The sequence below is a fragment of the Ursus americanus genome, chromosome 35 (assembly GCF_024610735.1).
Source record: "Ursus americanus isolate L20-20 chromosome 35, mUrsAme1.1.p, whole genome shotgun sequence".
Lineage (NCBI taxonomy): Eukaryota > Metazoa > Chordata > Mammalia > Carnivora > Ursidae > Ursus > Ursus americanus.
This window is the reverse complement of record NC_142161.1, coordinates 8,586,552-8,605,952: the sequence shown is the minus strand read 5'-3', so window position 1 is coordinate 8,605,952 and position 19,401 is coordinate 8,586,552. Positions and strand designations below refer to the sequence as shown.

Genomic DNA, 19,401 nt, shown 5'->3' with positions numbered 1-19,401 from the left:
ACTCTTCATAATCAACCCCTTTTTCTTTCCATATCCCTGCAAACCAACAATCTGTTTACCATCCTTACACTTTTGCTTTTCCAGAATGTCCCATCAGTGGAATCCTACAACATGTACTCTTGTGTCCAACTCCTTTCATTTAGTAAAATATACTGAAGATTCATCTATGTTTTTATGTGAATAGTCTGTTCCTTTTTTATTGCTGAATAGTATTCCATTGTGTGACTCATCTGGTTTATCATTCACCTGATGAAGGGCATAGGAATCGTTTCTACTCATTGGCAACGATGAACAAAGCTGCTGCACACGTGATGCATGGCACTTCGTGTCAACCAAAGTTTTGACTTCCAAGTGTAATACTTTGCAGTGGAATTCCTGTATGTGTGAAAGTATATGTTTAACTTTTTAAAAATAGCTAAAACCTTTTTTAAAATGGCTCTTCCCTTTTGCATTCCCATGAGCAATATACCCTCTCTAGCACTTGGTACTGGCTTTTTTTAATCCAGTCTAATAGATGTAGTTTAACTTACAGTTCCCTGATGAGTGATAACATTGTTCACCTCTTCATAAGTGTATTTGCCATCTGCATAACATATTTGGTGAAATTTGCTAAGAATTCTGCAGTAATTATTTATTCCTTTAATGTAAGGTGTCTCTTCTGAGTGCCTTCAAGATAGTACTTCAGGTTTTCCATTTTTTGAAATATAATATGCCTTGATTTTTTTTTTTTTTTAAATCCTGGGGGGGGTGGTATGTGTTATTGTTGTTCTTCTAGGAGTTCTTAGATTTGTAATTTGGATCTGTTCTTTTGGGAAAATTCTTGTTTCTACAAGTATTTCTTTGGCCTGGTTTTCTCTTCTACTGGGATTCCAATTTCATATATGAAAGACCATCTGATGTTGTCCCAAAGGCTTTGGATCTACTCTCTCCCTCTTTTGTTTGTACAATTTCAATAGACATTTAAAATTCACCTGATTTCCTCTTAGTCTAATAATGAGCCACCAAAGGCACTTTTCATCTTGTTACTATGTTTCAATCCAGCCTTACCATTTGATTTTTTTAATATTACTTTCTTCTCTGCTATAATTAGCTGTGATCTTGCATGTTGTCCATCTTTCCCATTTGAGCCTTTAACCTATTAATCATAGTTCTTTAAATTCCCTGTCAGACACTTTTAACATCTTTGTCATATCTGAGTCTAGTTTTGATAACTGTTTTGTCTCCTTAGAGTGCAGTGCTTTGTCATTTTCTGTTAAAAGATGGAAAACGGTATGGAAGTTCCTTAAATTATTAAGAACTACTATATAATCCAGAAATCTGAGGAAAATTAAAATCCTAATTTGAAAAGATATATACAGTCCCATATTCATGGCATCACTATAACAGGCAAGACACAGAAGCAACCCGAGTGCTCACTGACAGATGAATGGTACAAATACACCCCCTGGATTATTTGGCCAAAAAGAAGAAACACATCTTGCAATTTCTGACAAAATGGAAGGTACCTGAGGGTATTATAAACATGACAGAGTAAAGGTAAATATGACAGAGTAAGGCAAATACCGTATGACCTCATATGTAGAATATAAAACAAAAACTATGCTTATAGATACAGGGAACAGATTTGTGGTCACCAGAGGCAGGGGGTGAGGGGTATGTGAAATGGGTCAAGGCAATCAAAAGATACAACTTTCCAGGAATAAGTCAGGGGGATGTAATGTAGACTATGAGGACTGTAGTTAATACTGGATTGTGTATTTGAAAGTTGCTGAGAGTAGATCTGAAAAGTTCTCATCACAAAAAATGATTTAACTATGTCTGGTGATGGATGTTAACTAGACTTTTGCGGCAATCATTTTGCAACATATATAAATATCAAACCATGTACATCTAAAACTAATATAAATCATAGCTCAAAAAGAAAAGATAAATTGTAGGCATCAACCAATTGTCACCTAAGAATTTCAGTTCGATTTTTCTTTTGATATGTAATTTATATACAATGAAATGTAAAATCTTAAGTGTACATTTTGAGGCTTGACAAACATACTTGTGTACCCAAGCCCCTATCAAAATATAGAACATTACTGTCACCCAAGAAACCTTCCTTATTTAAAAAAAAAAAAAATGGACATCCTGTATAGGGTATTAGAGACTGAGGCAAATACCTTTACAAGCGGAAATGGGCATGCCACTTCTGCTAGGCCTTTGGTGTGGGAGGTTACAGCTCCTCCAATTAGAAGTTCGAGAAGTTGACACTACTACGTTTACCCTTAGTATACTCTCCGTTCTCAATCCCTTCAGCTATACTTGGCATGGTAGGAACTAGGTTATTTAAATGTTTTTCTTTCCCCTCCAATTTCTATTCTACCTTCAGCCTTAGGTCTCTCCCTTATGCTCCACACCAGAGAAATATTTTGCAAGGTATTGTATACAAAGTAGTAATTTTCAGCCTGAAGATGAAGATGTGGGTGGGAAGTGCATTCTAACTAGTTTTTAATCAAGTCTCTGTTCTAAGTAGGAACCAGATCCCAAGGTTCATGGTGTTGGTGTTCTTCGTGCTCCTGCCACACCCCTGGCCTAGGTCTGAGTCCGGAATAGGATAGAAGGTTTGTTTTCTGTTCTCTTTTCGCCAAGAGAAAGGGCTTTCATATATGTTCTAAAGGCAACCATGTTCATTGCCCTTACTCTCACAGACTCAGGATTTTCGTCTGTGAGATATTAGAGAAAGTTTCCTAGTGGAGTCTCTGAACACTATCCCCACTCCCTTCCCAAGAGCTGTTCCTCTCACCCAATTCTGCAGCAGGAAGGAGCATTTGCTAGTGCTTTTTCTATCATCCATCCACCCACCTAACTACCTATCTACCTACGTGTGTGTTCTTTCATTTTTCGTATAAATTGTAATTGTTATTTTGAGTACCTGGAGGGTTCAGAGAGTAAAGGACCTTCTTTCTCTTACCATTACACATGTGACTATCTTCCACAGATTTGTTGATTATCCTAGTTGAACTCTTACCAGTGTCTGGCTTCAAGTTTCTAAGCAAGCCAGTGCCCAAGTAAGCTTGTGTCCCCTTAAGTTTTGGGCTAATTCATCACCCTGTGTCCCCAGAACTCTGACAGACTCAAGAAAGTTGTAAAACGTTTTATCCTGGCATTGTTATTTGTTGTTGTTACTATTATTGCCCTGAGAGTTTGCAGTCTCTCCCCCGCGCCCCCCGCCAATTTCCTTCTCCCGGCTGAAACCAACTCCTTGATTTTAAGACATATTTAAGTATATTTTTTCTCCTCATCTGAGAATACTGTAATAGAACCCGTATCTTGTTACTGCATTGGCTTTGCATCCACTCCGCTGGTCCATTATTTACCAGTTGTGTGGTCCTAGGTCACTTCATGCCACTGGGTCTTAATCTCCTTAAGTGAAAGATTAGGCTAATCATTGTTCTGACCTAGAATGATTATCAACACTGAATCAACTATTATATGTAAAGCACTTTGAATATTAAAAGCTATGTAAGTGTTAGCTATTCTTACTTACCATATCATGGTATAATTATCTGTGTACATAGGCCCAGGTAAAATGCACACTTTTAAAGAAGAGGTATTTGTGTACCAATGTCTAGGACAACACTAGAATATAAGAGGATTGATAAATATTTCATCAACGTATTAACAGATGGTGTTACTTCAAACTGCTGTTCTGATATTATGGTCTATTTGAAATTACAAAAGCTAGAAACTGTCAGCATCCCTACCTTGGCTCTATCTCTTACCAGTAGGTGATTGGGGAGAGTTGCAGAACTTCTCTGTACCTCAATTTTTTCATCATTAAAGAACGATTATAGTTCCTATCAAATAGGGTTGAAGATTAGATGAATTATTGTGTAGCACAGTGCTAGCACATAGTAAGTGTTCCATAAATACCAGACATAGTAATTAATAGTAATGATATTACTATTAATACAATTCAAATACATTACATTTTATAAATATATTAATATTAATAATTAATAATAATTAGTATTATTTGTCTCTGTTCACTTTGATTCTGATGTTTCCCCCTAAATCTGGCTTAGCTGAAATACTTTTTACCCTTTAGGTACTAATTTAGTGTTCTTTCTCTCCTTTCCTCTGCGGCAAAATTAATTACTTTTGGTCTTCCAAAAAACCTTTATCTAATTTTAAAACATTCACTTGTCACATTCATCAGCTGCAGGTTTTTATGTCTTCTTTTCCACTACAGTGAATAAACCTGAGGGATGGGCTAGCCTTTATATCTAATTGCCTATTGCTTTATCTAGAATAACGTGATACTTATTTTTTTCTTTCATTAGTTAATAAAGCGCCTTACATTTGGGGTCTTTCCTTTTATTAGTTAATAAAGTGCCTTATATTTGGAGTATTTCAACTTTTATTTAACACATTTAAATACTTTTGTACACATCTTTTCTTTTTATTCAATAGTTAGACTTTAACTGAGGTGGATGGCTCAGATCCACGCCTAATCTTTGCTGAATGCTTACAACAGTTCCTGAAATAGTTCTGCCGACTCCATAAAGCTCTGTACAAGCATACAATAGGAAATCATTTTTCGTGAGAGATATAAGGTATTATTCTCCATATTTAAGAAATCAAAATTTATATTAGTATCTATAGAAAGTTCTCTGGCTTTTTTCATATTCGCTGAGGAAATGTATCAGCAAATGTGCAAGTAATTATCTACAAGCTTTATTATCAAGTTCTCTTCTCATTCTCTCTCTACCTGGGGTAAAACAATGAATTTGAAAAGATTAAAATCTTGATTTTTATTTGTTGTATACATGGCAGTTTCTTTTAATAAATCCCATCAACCGTATGGATTGCCTTAAAAATAATTAAAAATTCTTAAATCTAGAAATACCATTTATAAAACAAGATCCATGACACTATTTTACTGTTATTTTGGATATTATTACATTTAACAGAATGGAATGCATGTTATCAAGCCTAAAAGTCTTCAGGTTTTTTTTATCAGTTACATAGCTCTCTTCCATATGCTTGTCTCAAGAAATCCGAAGTGGCATTAATAAGGAGAGTACCAGCCTACAGAACTTTACATGGTCAAAGTAATTCTTCTAAAACATGTTCTTGTTCATCATTCAAGAGCTCGTTAATGTATTTTAATGTATTAATTTGTATCTTTTTAGTCCCTGGAGCAAAGATTAAGCTAGAGATATCTCTGTATCTGTACCTAGCTATGTTTTAAATGTGTGTAGAACTTAATTGACAAGTGAAATGGAAACATGTATCACTTTAAACCTTTGTTCTTTGCGATTATGTATCTATGGTCTGGCCCTGGAACTTTTCTCCTTGTCCTTAATCAGCTCCTTTAATTTTTTAAGGTTGTTCTTGCATTACAAAACAATGTTAATTATATCTCAACTTAAAAACAGAAGTTAATGCTTTGCTGCTGTCAGAAGAATCAATGAATCTAAAAGGTATAGAACTTCTCAGACTAACGGTCTGGCAACTATTTTAACAAAAAAAACTGAACAAAACAACCATAAACTATATCAAACACCAACATAAAATCACTGCACACTGCTACACCATGCAGAACTACAAATCTTACGACCTATCTATTTTATTACCGTTTGTTGCAAATGTTTAGATCTTTATGATTGTTAAAACTCTTGCATTGCTTTAAAATTGTCCAAAGTTTATCTACTAGCTCAATCCCAAGATGACTTGTGACAACTACAAGCTCTCTTCACTAATCTCTCTAGCCACACACATTCATCTTAATATTTTAAGATAAATTGCTACAATCCTCTAGATATTTTTCCTTGGGGCAACTCTGCTTTTAAAATTCCTGTTAGTCTTCGCATAACAATAGGTCTGGGAATGATAGTATTATACAACTGCAAAACGACAGTTACACAGTTGTGTCACATCAATACGTACAGACGATTCTATCCACTACCACGCAGAAAAAATGCCATTGAATGATCAATTTTTGCATCATATTATCCAACAAGAACACAGGTTTGCTGTAACTATGGCATTGCAGAAAGCATGGCACATTGTTGCACTTTTCAGCATCTCAGAGTCAAAACCATAACACACGGCCTTCTACTTGAGGATTCAAGTTTTATGGGGTAAAAATGGGGTTATAGGAAAAGAAATGAAATCTCAGACAAGAATTACGAACACCTTCCAGGAATAATACTAAAGTTTTTCCCACTCTGTCAGATGTCAACATTTTGACAGCATAGAAGAAAAGCATTAAACATTTTCCACCCCATCAAATTTTGACATTTTTCAAAAGACACATTCACTAGACACACCAGTTTTACCTATGGAAAGACACTGTGCATATTATATACTAAGGGAAGATTTAGTCGGAAAGAACTAAAATAAGAGAAACAGATGACACCTGATGTCATCACAGTGATACAGAGTACAAACAGTACAGAGAATATGACAAGTTAGGGATCGTGGCAATTTTATGTGAGTGCGATGAGAGATATATTGTATAATTAATTTTCAATCATCCATGGTAATGAGAAAAAGTAAAAGCAGGAAAAAGGACTACAAAAATTAAATCCTCATCTTACTTCTATAGAATTTTAATTGCATCAATCATTATATCCAGAACAACAACAACAAAAAAATAGTTTGAAGGTTTTCATTTTTCCGTTTCCCCTAATTTTAAACCAAAAGCGGTAGGAAGAGTATGGATATTAATAATCAGCCTTTAATTTATCAAGTGTTGTGTTTCTTTCTCCCCCTCCCCATACTGAGCCGATGGACTCTAATACCAAAGTATTTTTTTTTAATGGTAATATCCAATCTTTATTCATTTAGTAGCTTTCTTAGAAACTAACACTGAAAATTTCTGACTAAAACTTTTCCAGTTTCTCATTGTTTGTGAGTTTTTATGCCCGGAAGAATCACTTGAAAGTCAACAATTTTCTAATGCAGAAATATTAACAGTGCCTAAAACTATTTTCAGATCTCCATACGGAGACTAAATTAAAACTGTCATTTTAGGCTCCAAATGACTCATCTTAATAGTTTGTTACCAGCAAAGTATACTTTATTCAACCTCTTTAATGCAGAAACAGAATATGAGAATATCAATATTAAAGTAAATGTATCTAAATTTTAAGTAAACATCTAACTAACTGATGCATTTCTCTTGTACACAATCTGACTCATGTGCTTCTATATTGTTTTAATACAATATGGCATGTTTTGTCATAAATTAATATTTCTGTTCTGCATTAAATATTCCTAGACATATTTTTACATTCACCAAGGCACACATATTTCATATCCATTAGTTTTGAATTACAATTGAAATATTCAAGTGAATTATTCAAACTTAAACAACCACTTAGATTTGTAGAGAATATTGAAAATGAGGGTTAATAAGTGAAATTTCATTTAGAAGAGGCATTAAGAATTTTGGTTGTAAAGCAACAAAGGTATTTTTAATTTGCTTTATTTGTAGAGAGGGAAAAAAAATCTATTCAGATTTGTGCATTTTAAGATAGATTTTGTAAATGGATTAATTTAAATGAAGGATAATCTTAAGAGGAGAGACTGCATTATTTGAAACCAGGAAGGAAACATAATGCAAAAATACTTAAGAGATCCCAAGGGACAGTGAGTCTAGATTAGTTATGGGGGAAAACTTTCTAAATAAACTCCTGAGAAAAAGTATAGGAAACCCTTCTTTGGAAGCCCTTAAAATGGAATGTTGATTTAATTTGCACCATTGAGATTACTGACCGTTAGAGATTTGAATAAAAGACCACTTATTTGATTTGTAGTGGAGTTATCTGGTTTGTGTATGGGTGTAACAGGAAGCATAATGTTAGATACTTTCTGGAAGCCATCTTTATTCTTCCCTCCGCACATAGTAAATAATGATCCAATGGTGCTTGTGCCCCGAAACAACATCCATGACTATTTGTTGTCTTTCCTATCTTCCTGAGCAGGTAAATAAGGATGTGCTGAACGTGACTATCTGTTGCCCTCTAAAAACATGTATTTTACTGAAATTTCCTCATTTAAATTTACATATAGCCTCAACAAGATATGTGTAGGTTATACATATACACATATATGTATTACACACACATACACGCACACACCTGTATGTGAAAAGGCTCTACCAGGAAGCAAAGACTTGTAAGAGCTGAAAACAAAGCATATGCTCTATGAAGAATGGAACCCTCTCCCATTATACATATATATAGATAGACCGACAGATTTCCTTATGTTATGAATGACATCATTATCAACAGCAACACAAGATGTCATGCCCCCTTCAGGGTTTCTAAAAGAAAGTCAGTAAGAGGATTTTAAGATGGAGAAGGAGAATTGTGGAAATAGATTAAACTCATTCCACATGGTTTTTACTTTGTCCTTAGGTTTCCTTAACAATGATTATCATCATGCTCAAAGGTATTGTCCATTAATTTTCCTTTAAAATCATGTACTGCCTATGATAATAAAATTTGGAAGTTTTCCAGAGGTCAGTTCGCAAGGTAGGCCAAAATTCTTACTATGTGCATGCCTTTGACTTTGCAATTCTAGTTTTCAGAATTCATCCTAATGAAATTACCTGAGGTTCATCCAAGTAATAAGGTATGTTGGTCATATTATTCACTGCATAAAAGTTAGAAAAAGATAAATATCCAATAGACAGATATTACAAGTCATAGTAATCCAAAAGAATACTACGCGACCTTGAAAATTATGTTCTAAGTCATAAAACACTTCTCACCGCAGAGAGAAGAATTACATTCGTGATCATTTGTAAGTGTTAACATGATAAAAATACATTTAACAAGTGCATTTAAGTTTTCCTTATTATGTCCTTTTTCTACCTACACAAATAAAATAACTTACATTTTGAATTGTTCCACTCTTTTCTAGTCCTATAATTGTTGGCAATCAACTCTGAAACTTCACAAGAATTTCTGACTGAGAGATTGGGCATTCCCATAACATACCTTTGACTTCTTCTGTTCCAACAGGTATCTTCTCATGAATAAGGACAGACAACTGTAACTGACTTAGGGAATCTTTGAAAGGAATTCTTAGGTGCAATGCCTTGCAGGATTCCTAGAAGAAGAAGAAAAAAAATCCTTAATGAAAATGATCTGTCATGCAGTTTCTTTTTTTAACAATGTATAAAACCATGAGTTTCAACATTTCTGGGTAAATGATCAAACCAAGAAATAAAAGTACATCTTGATCTCATACATTTATCAATATCCACATAGTATTTCTGGAAGGATACTGGTAGAGGAACTAAGAGTAGCTCTCTGTTGGCAGTGATACAGGTTATTGTATTTGCTTCTATCATTTGCTTTTTTTAAAAAATGAACTTATCTAAATAAATACACAAATTTAAAAACTTGTTCAACTATGGATTAAAAAAATGTTTCCTTAATGCTGCTCAGTATTACTGATACAGGCTATCATTTTTTAAATTAACTGTTCAAATATTAAATAAGACATCAACAAAGAAAATTTTAAATTATGAAAATATTTAAACCTAAAAAAATATGACTATTACAAAGAACAGACTGAGAAAATTAAGCATCTGGAAATAGGGAGGCCCCCAGAGATTTAATGCTGATGAACGGCTATATAATGAAGTTTTCTGAGTAACAAAAAGGAAGATACAGAAATAAAGAAGTACAAGATGGCAACCCCTATTAAATGAATGGGATTCCCAACGCCTTTGGAGAAATCAGAGGCTTTGAGCTTACAGAGGTAGCAACCACTAACTAGTATATGCATTTCAAAAGGTAAAGATAAAACACCTCTTAAAACAGGATGCAGGACCAGAGACAGCCAGGAGAGGAGAATAGCCAGTGGGAACAAGACTCGGAATATTTTTCTTGCTGATGGATACTTTGAGTAGGGACTAAAGGGAGGGAATGATGAGCCACACAGACCACTGAAGCTACCTCACTGAGAGTCTAAAGGCAGATGGTGAGCTGCACATGAAAATGACCAGAACCAACTGCAAGTATTATGACCCAAGCAGGAAAGGCAGTGAAGTTCAGGCTAAACACGCTATCCCCAAGGAAAGGATCAAATCTTCTTGGCGGCAGGGAAGAATGAGGGACATAGAGTTGTAACTACTGATATTCAGCAATCTATAGTGTTACAGGCTGTCCAGTAATGTTCGCCAGGCATTGCCTGTTTTCTTGAGCTACTTAAAACTTTTAAACTACTGAAAATCAATTGACTTGCTGCATTTAAAAAAAAATACATTTCTAGACAGTTTGGCAACTTTGAAAATTATGAAAATAAAAATCATCATGTAACCCACCCCCAGATATTTTAGATTCCATGTTTCATTTCGACCATAATCTGCAACATTTACACTATCTTTTGAGCTTTTGTCCTTTCAACACACCTGCCTGGCAAAACTACAGAGCTGGACAAATCCGATTAGCTGCCTTCTCTAAGCCTGCACCTGGGTAGTTAACCCAGCTGCCAGGATAAATTTATGGTTCGGCATCAACCAGGTTTTCCAACTTTCTGGCAACTGTTCTTTTTCTCCTTGTCAGGCGCTTCTCTCATTCTTCAAAACAAACGACTTTCAAACTTCTACTGTCTTCAACCCTTCATCCTCTCTTCTAACCCTAACCCCAACTTAAACAACTGAGCCACCCAGGTACCCTGTCCACGTGCATATTTTCAAAGCAGCCTACTTTGTCCTATCCTCTCGCCATGCCCACACCACGGCTGTCCCTCCATCTCTTAATGGCCTCCCTCAGCATTGATTCATATTTAATTCTCTGAACTCATGAAAATAACATACACACCTTCTCCTCAAGCCCGTACCATTTTCCCCTCTGTTTACTTGCTTTTACCATGAAATTTATTAGGAAAAAAAAAAAAAAAGGCAAGCCTTTTCCATTCATTTGTTTTCCCTGCACTCTTTCAGAAACAAATGATAAGACACAGGGATCCTTACCATTCGACTGCAATCTCCTGTTACAATGTCTCTGACTGTGAGGTTTTTTGTTTTTTTTGTTTTTTTTTTTTTTTTGCTCTTTGCAGCTTTTGCACTTTGCACTCTTTGCACTTTGCTCTTCCTTTCATTTCTTTACATGTGAACAGCCTTCAGCATGCTGATCAGTTCATTCTCAACTCACTTTCCTTGGTTCCTGTGGAATCCTCCGTCCTGGTTTTCTGCTTTCACACATTCACCAATCAGTTTTTTATTGCGGTTTCCAAAGCTCTTTCTGAGGTCCTCTTACACATGGCAGTCAACACTCTATGGCACATTTATTAACGCAAATATTTCAAGCTCTCCTTTGAATTCCAATTCCAAATGGCTAATTATCATCTCTAGGTGGACTTCTTTCAGGCACTCAAATTCAATTGGTAAAGAGAAGTCCACATTCTCTACTCCTCAAACCTATTTTCCATCCAGCTCTGGTTCCTATCTAAATCCACAGCACGAAAGTCCCCTCAAATGTTCAAACCAAAGACCTGAAAATCTTCACCTCATCTGTTTTACTCCTGAAATCCCATCGAGCTTTATACCTTGGTGATGACATTTCTTTTTTTTTTTTTTTTTAAGATTTTATTTATTTATTTGACAGAGAGAGAGACAGCCAGCGAGAGAGGGAACACAAGCAGGGGGAGTGGGAGAGGAAGAAGCAGGCTCATAGCAGAGGAGCCTGACGTGGGGCTCGATCCCATAACGCCGGGATCACGCCCTGAGCCGAAGGCAGACGCTTAACCGCTGTGCCACCCAGGCGCCCCAAGGTGATACCATTTCTTAACCTCTCTCCAATTATCAACTTGTATCCTGTTCTACTCCCTTCCTCATCTACCCCATGCCATCTTTCTCTCTTCTCTGTACTCCTGCAGCAATAACGGGCTTTCCAAAAACATACCAGCTTTTGAAATTCTCAAGCCTAAAGCTTTTTTAATCTCTCTTAATTTCTCTTAAAGATAAAGACAAGTCCTTCAGAAATGCAAGCCCTCCAGGACCAAGCTTCAGCCTTCTTTGTGCCAGACGCTGGTTTGGGTAAGCCACAACGATTTCCAGCACAATTTCTCCTTGCTGCGAAAGCTACTCACTTTGCCAGCTTCTCTGGCAGGTAGAAAGCCTTTCAACATGGACATTTTTCTACACATATATGTATATTTAAGGTGAAACTAAAATTATTAATGTAACGTATGCTGTTTGTGGGGTTGGGTTCTTAAGATACAAGTTAGGTATTTAACAAAAAATAAAATTGTTTTACTTTCCTGATTAAAGGGTGTTGTCACTCTTCTTCTTGCCTTGAATGTGGAAAAGATTGTTGGGGTTATAGTGACCATCCTGGGACTACAAGTCATTAAAAGGAGGGGAAAGAGTAAACATTAAGAATGGCAGAGCCATAAAGACAGAAATAGCCTAGGTAGCTCTTGCCATATTTGAGATCAACTAATGAGAGAGTAATTTCATTTTATGTGAGAAAAATGAGCCTCTTGTTATCACAAGACTTTAAAAGTTACTTGCTCTGAACTTATTCCCAGCAATCTATCCTTAGATCTCACAACACTTTCTCCCACCTTTCAGCTTCAGACATGTGGTACTTTATTAAAACCTATATATTTGTAATTTTTTTTCAATTCTACAACTTCATTTACCTAAGAGCCTTCATAATGAACTCACTCCTGACAGAGACACTCTTCTGACCTCCTTACTCATACTGTGGTATCTCTTTAAATTATCTATTTAAAGAAATTGCTACAGAAAGACTTTTTTTTTTTTTTAAAGTTTTTATTTATTTATTTGACAGAGAGAGAGACAGCCAGTGAGAGAGGGAACACAAGCAGGGGGAGTGGGAGAGAAAGAAGCAGGCTCCCAGTGGAGCAGGGAGCCTGATGCGGGGCTCAATCCCAGGACCTGGGATCACGCCCTGAGCCAAAGGCAGATGCTTAATGACTGAGCCACCCAGGCGCCCCCAGAAAGACCTTTGACTCTAGGACAGGCTCACCTGAAATGCACTCTTTGTAAACTTCATACTTTCTCTTCCTACGTGGTTTGTCCCACTTTTATTACCCTCACCCTCCTATTTAGACTGTAATCTCTGATGGCAGAAACTAAGTTTCTCCTATTCCACATTTGACTCAGCATCTAGCAGAATTCCTAGTATCCTACACACCTCAACAGTTACAGGTAAAATGCATTACTTAATTTATCATTTTGTTAATTAATGTTATGTGATTACAATCTCACTGTTCCTTAAAAACCTAACACCATCCTAAGTATTTTTGGGTAAGTTTTTTTCCCCTCACTGATTTGTGTTATCACCTTTATTTCAAATACTGGAATAGGATCCCAAACTATCCATTCTGTTTTACTGATCTTTCTGTCTAGTCTTATGCTAGTGCCGCTCTTTCAATTATAGTTTTAGAATAACTTTTTTTCTTTGGAGTTTTCTAATTGAGGCAGACTTGAATAGAGGTAAATGCACAGATTGAACATACACTGTTTGGCCCGTGATCCCTAGCCACTTTGGCCTTCGCCAACTCTAACTTGTCTTAACTCAGAGAGACCTCACAGGTCTGCTTGGGTTCCCACTCATCTCGACATAGCCTAGATGGTCTCTCCAGACAGTAGCTAGAGTAGTTGCAGAACTCATTTTATTTCCTTGTGTCAGGAATCACTGTTCTTCACTACCTGACTCTAATGTCTGAAACCTGTTATTTTGTATTTATTTGTTTCAGGAGAGAGGATAAATCCAGTTCCTATTGGTCTGTATTGCCCAGAAGTGGAGGTCATATTTAACATGATTTAGGTCTACCAGCTTGCTATGGGATTTCAAAGGTCTCATTTGCTTTGTATTTCCTCCCTGAGCTGGTTGGGCAGGAATAGTGAGTGTCCCTGATCCTAGACTGGGCAGTTGACAGACCTATTAACACAGTGAAAGAATAAAACACCACTAGGCATGTCTTGGGCAGGTGCCTCCTAAGACTGGAACACGCTTGCATATTCTAGAAAGGTACAGATTAAAGTCTATTACTATTTCTTATGGCCTAAATCAAGGTAATCAAGATTTTCATGTTCAAATCCACAGGGGCTCATGTATAAAACCAGGAAGAAAATAGCATGGTAACTTTCACCCTTGTTAAAGGACAGGTTTTCTCTTGTGGTAGAAGATTCAAAACCAACTGGTGAGAAACAGATTTTTGTGTATAAGGCCCAGATTTACTTGCAACCTCCAGTTAGTGTGCTAATAAACTGTGGGCCCATGGCCATTTGAATAGAGCTACAGAGTAGCTAAAAATCTCAGTGTAACCTGATAATCCCACATATCAACTCTTGTTGTTCCCATTCTCTTAGAATAACGTATCCCTTGTCAAGTTAAGTCTAATGCATTCACTCGGGCCTGAGTTAACATTATACAGTATATATGAGCTTTAAAATGCTGGACTTTCCCAGGCAGAGTTGCCGAATTATGCCAGGGAAAGCACCATCTGGAAATTTAGATTGGGGTGTATACTCCTCAGATAATAGATTGTCGAAAACAAAACAAAACAAAAAAACCCAAAAAATGCAAGTGCATGATTCCACAAGATTTCTAGTTCTGTTTTTTTATACTGGTTTATCAGAAATTAAAATCATAAGCCACTGACACAAGTTTTATGGGACTTAAACTGTAAAAAAATAAATAAAAATCAGCCCTGGTAAATAAGCTACAGCTCTTAAAACCTTTAGGTACCCAACCCCTAAGGAGAAGCTTTCTGACCTGAGGGCTCTTGTTTTATGATGTGGGAAACAAAGGCAAAAGAAAAAAAAAATAGATTTCCTTACGATTTACAGCCCATTGACAAGTCCTTGAAACAGGCAGAGTGACCTTCTTCTGGGAGCTCAGCTGCCTCCATGTTGACACTTCGCTAAGACCAAAAGGCAATCTTAGCCTGACACAGCAACCCCCCCCCCACCTGGATCCAGTGAGTCTACTTGAAGTATACAGAAATTCCTTAAATTTTTGTCTCTACCCTCCAAGACTTATGCTGGCAGTCATCTCCCAAGCATATTGGCCCACTGACATACATCTGAAGGACCTCATGACTGAGGTTTTACTCAACAGTAATAAGCGACCTTTTCCTAACAATAGTTACCCCCTCAGGGTCCTGGAAACCTTGTTTGCAAAATACCTTGGAGGCTTGTGTGGTCCCTAACCTACTCCCAACTTCGAAGTATACAATCCGCCATTCCTCACAACCCCAGTGCAGCACTTTCTGCCCACGGGTCCTATTCCCGTGCTTTAACAAAACCACCTTTTTGCAAGAAAGGGGTCTTAAGAATTCTTCCTTGATCATTTGCTCCAAATCCCAACATTTCCCCATTATTTTACTTTAGCATCCCTGCCTTTTCATAATCTTTTTTGCAGTTTTCTAGGATATAATTCAATATCAGCAATTTAATTCACCTTTTTCCCTTTAAAGAAGTCAGACATGGGTTTCTGTCTCTACTAAAAGACTTCATATTTTCCATTTTGAATTTGCATTGATTAAATACACATTTGCTACAATTATCTATTAGATTTGCTTAAAGTAGCTTTCGGACTTATCAGTTCTAATTTTTCCCATTTTCTCCTGTACTATAATATTTTCTTCATATTTGTATTTTCTTATTTGTTCTTTCTCTAATTACCATAGCTGAAAGTACTTTTTCTTTAGATAACCAAAGCATGTGGACTGTGATTTTACTTCCAAGTGTAGCTTTTATTGTTCAATTTTGACATGTTTTTCCCAAAGTGTGTTTCATCGCATTTTTGATCACTTAATGTTTCAGAAAAGCATTTTCTAACTTAAAACCTTTTTTATTTGCATGTTTTAATATGTTGGCAAAATGTGGATTTTATGCACTTTTGTATTTAAATAATTTTTTAATCTAAGATATGTGCATGTTCAGCATAAAGCTTGATTCTTGAAAAGGATTCTATTAAGTTAGAGCTTAGTAGAAATAATTTTCTATCAATTATGTTCCTTATGGTTTCTATTTCCCTTTTGTATCTTTGTCTAATTAAGATTCCATAGACTAATACTGTTATATTGATATTTTCCCCGGTGATTTATTTCCTGCCAATTCAACATGAATTTTCTACCAGTGTCTTTTCACTGTAGCAAAAGTAACCTCCTTTTGGACGGGATACCTCTGATTCCAGGTTTTAACGTTTATATTCTGAGGTTATAACTTGGTATCATGTAATTTTACTTTACATTCTCTATATATTGTGCTTATTTTTCTGAAAGTAGATTTTTTTCCTTTTCCCTAGATGGAATTTATCCAGACTTCCATGGTTTTAATTTCATATATTTGACCCATCGTTTAGTCTCTTTTCCTTTTTCCTGAAGCTTTCACGATTTTCTTTCTTACATTACTAAATATTCAGAGAATACTTTAAAAATTATTCAGATTCAATAACTGGTCTTTTCTTCCTACTTTTATAATGCTCCTGTCTTATGTTTTAAGTAAAGCCTTTTAACTTATCTTTTACTCAGGCTTGACTGAAAAGAAATGTTTCTAGGCTTTGTTTTTGGCATCCAATTATACAGAGACTCCCCCCGCCCCCTTACTGACCTATTCCTACTAATAGCCTCATGGTCAACATCTAAGAGGAGGAATCTACGAGAATGTATACATTTCGAAGTCCAATTTCTGGTGTCCAACAATGACAGATGCAGGTTTTATGGAGCCTGAAGCCTATACAATTTTATGGGTCCTCTTCAAGACCAAGAATATGAAATTGCAAATATAAAGTTAGTTACAAAATTGATACAGTATTTAGAACGAGTAAAGAAATCAAAATAAGTTACTGGCACCGTAGAAGTAGGATTATCTTTCCCTTTAGTTAACTTACCAGACACTTTACACAGAAATGCCTTCTAATTCCAAGTTGCTATCCCTTCTCTTCCCCATTCTGTCACCACCTCCACCCTTACTAGGACACTCTCCTTGTGTAATCCACAAACCAGAAGCATAGAAATTTGGTGAAAATGCCAAACCTTGGGCCACAGTTCAGACCTAGGCAATCAGAATCTGCATTTTGACAAAATCCCCAGGTGACTCGTGTGCACGTTCAAGGTTGAGAAACACTGCATAACCCAGCCAACTCACAGCACCTAAATGGCCTCTGCGAGTGACAGGCCTGGAGCCTAATGAAGCAGACGTTTGTGGAAATCAGCTTTGCAGTACACATCGCTTCTGCTCACTCTACTTGCTTGGTTTTCTTGCTTGGAGGGAAGTTTATTTCTAAACAAGGCAGGGCAATGGTTGGTCTGCATAGGCTTTATGCAGTTTAAGAAAGCAAACCTTTGCCCGCACTTCGCACTTCACGGAGGGCCCTTCCAACCTCTGTCCTAACAACCCCTTCTTTCACATTCCAGGACACAAGGATAATGACAAACAAAACTGAGTTTTCTCACAGCAGAGTCCCTCTAGGCAGTTAGAGGAGTTCATTAGATGAATGATTTGATAAGCCTGCTCTGAATTGGGCCTGTAGGGCCTGTAAGTCCTCAAATAGCTCCAGTTAGAGAAAAGCAAGGAATATTATCTTGTGGGGAGTACTCAGGAAAGAAAGAGGAGGGGCCTGGTGGCCCCTAAGTAAAAGAGGAATGTTGAGGGAAATACAAGTCTCAAATGTGTTACTAGGTTGTTCTCTTTTTCGTGTGTGGCACAAGTCCTCATTTCAGTGCCCCAAGAACCTTCTGTAAAATCTACTTTGCACCCTCGTGCAAAAAAACCTACTCTTGAAGTTCCTTCTCAAAAAGGTGGATTATTTTAGCACAGTTGCTGTGGGTGCTTTTTCTCCAGGGCATGAAAACCTAAATTATTTAAGAGTAATTTTTAAATATTGAATGTAGTTCCATACATGGGAAGCTTTTTGTTGTCTTTTCTGTTTTCAGATCAAAGTTATCTGTTATTTAAAAAAATAAAATAAAAGCTTAATAGTGTTTAGGTACTATTTTATATATACTTTTTTTGGAAAAGTAGTAAGTAAACAAATTTTATCTATATTAACACTGACAGGGAGAAAACTGCTCTTCAATTGTTATGTCCTTTCTTTCTCCATAGTCCATAATAATTTAACAAAATTGTGTTTTATAATCCAAACAAGAGTCTTGAATGAGGGCTTTTGAATGTTATTTGTGTAATGTCTGGGTAGTATCTTTTCAAAGATTATTTCCAGATGGCATATAACCATTGATTCTAAATAGCATAGCATGAGTCTTAGCAGGTTATAAAAAAATGTTCATTTACATAAACATTTTGAACACTATTAAGAAACGTTTCCTTATTCTTTCAGAATAGAGGTTTATCTTTCCTTCAGGTCTTTTATTATTTTTTAACTTCTCTCATGGAAAATTTCAAGTATCTAAAAAATGAGAGAAAAGTATAGTGAACCCTGATGTAAATCTATTTTGCTAATTTTATCTAAATCTCTGTATTATTGTTGTGATTTGGCATTTTAGAGTAAATCCCACATAACCATTCTTTTACCTTTAATTCTTAATATTCTAAATATGTTTAAGAATGCAGCATATTATCATACTTATCACAATTATCATTCATTACCCAGAATGTATTAAAATCTCTAAGATTGTCTCTCAAATGTCTCCTTATAGTTGATTTGTTTCAATCAAGATCAAACAAAGGTATATACACACTGCATTTTGTGTGCCTGTTTTTAAGTATCCTTTACTTCATAACATTTTTTTTTTGCACCTTACTTTTTAAATATCATTTTAAGAACCCAATTTTAAGACTGTTCGCACTCGAGAATGTCCCAAATTCTGGATTTGTCTGATTCCGTACTGTATTGTTCAAACTGTATCTTTATCCACCATTCACCCTGTCATTGAGGGAATACTAAGAATGAAGTTCATTTATTATCTGTAACTAAGAATACTATACAGTGTTATTTTCTATTTCATCACATCAAGGGGCAGGTGATATCTGGGCCTCCTATGGATCGATCAATGCACTTGGAGGATATTCATCTCCTCTATCTTCTTCCTAGTAGCCTTTAAAAATACTATCTTTTCAACTAGAACGTTAAATTGTCTTGTGTGTTTCACAAATTTTAAATTTCTTGAAGTCAAAACAGCATTACATTACTCTTTCTGTTTTGGATGCCTTGCCTTAACATATTTTTGAATAATTAAGTGTAAGAATGAATTAGTTAATGGAAAAACAAGTCAGCCTTGTTTTCATGTGAATTGTTCTACACACCAAAAAAATAGAAAAATCAAGATATATAGAAAATATTCAAATGTAGGAAAGAGCTATGTATTACCAAATCACTCCACAATTAAGAACTGATACTCAAAACAGTTAATATATGCACACAGAAACTAAAACATATATATGTGTTT

General features: G+C 35.9%; 1 long non-coding RNA gene across 8 annotated transcripts in view; it reads right to left on the bottom strand.

Annotated features, from left to right (window-relative positions):
• The window catches only part of LOC123795723 (uncharacterized), an 870,146-nt gene that overhangs the window by 251,263 nt on the left and 599,482 nt on the right, over window positions 1–19,401 (bottom strand). For all 8 annotated transcript variants that reach the window (XR_015722996.1, XR_015722994.1, XR_015722989.1 and 5 more), the window contains one exon: window positions 9,003–9,114. This is a non-coding gene — a long non-coding RNA (uncharacterized LOC123795723). The remainder of the gene's footprint in view (window positions 1–9,002; window positions 9,115–19,401) is intronic.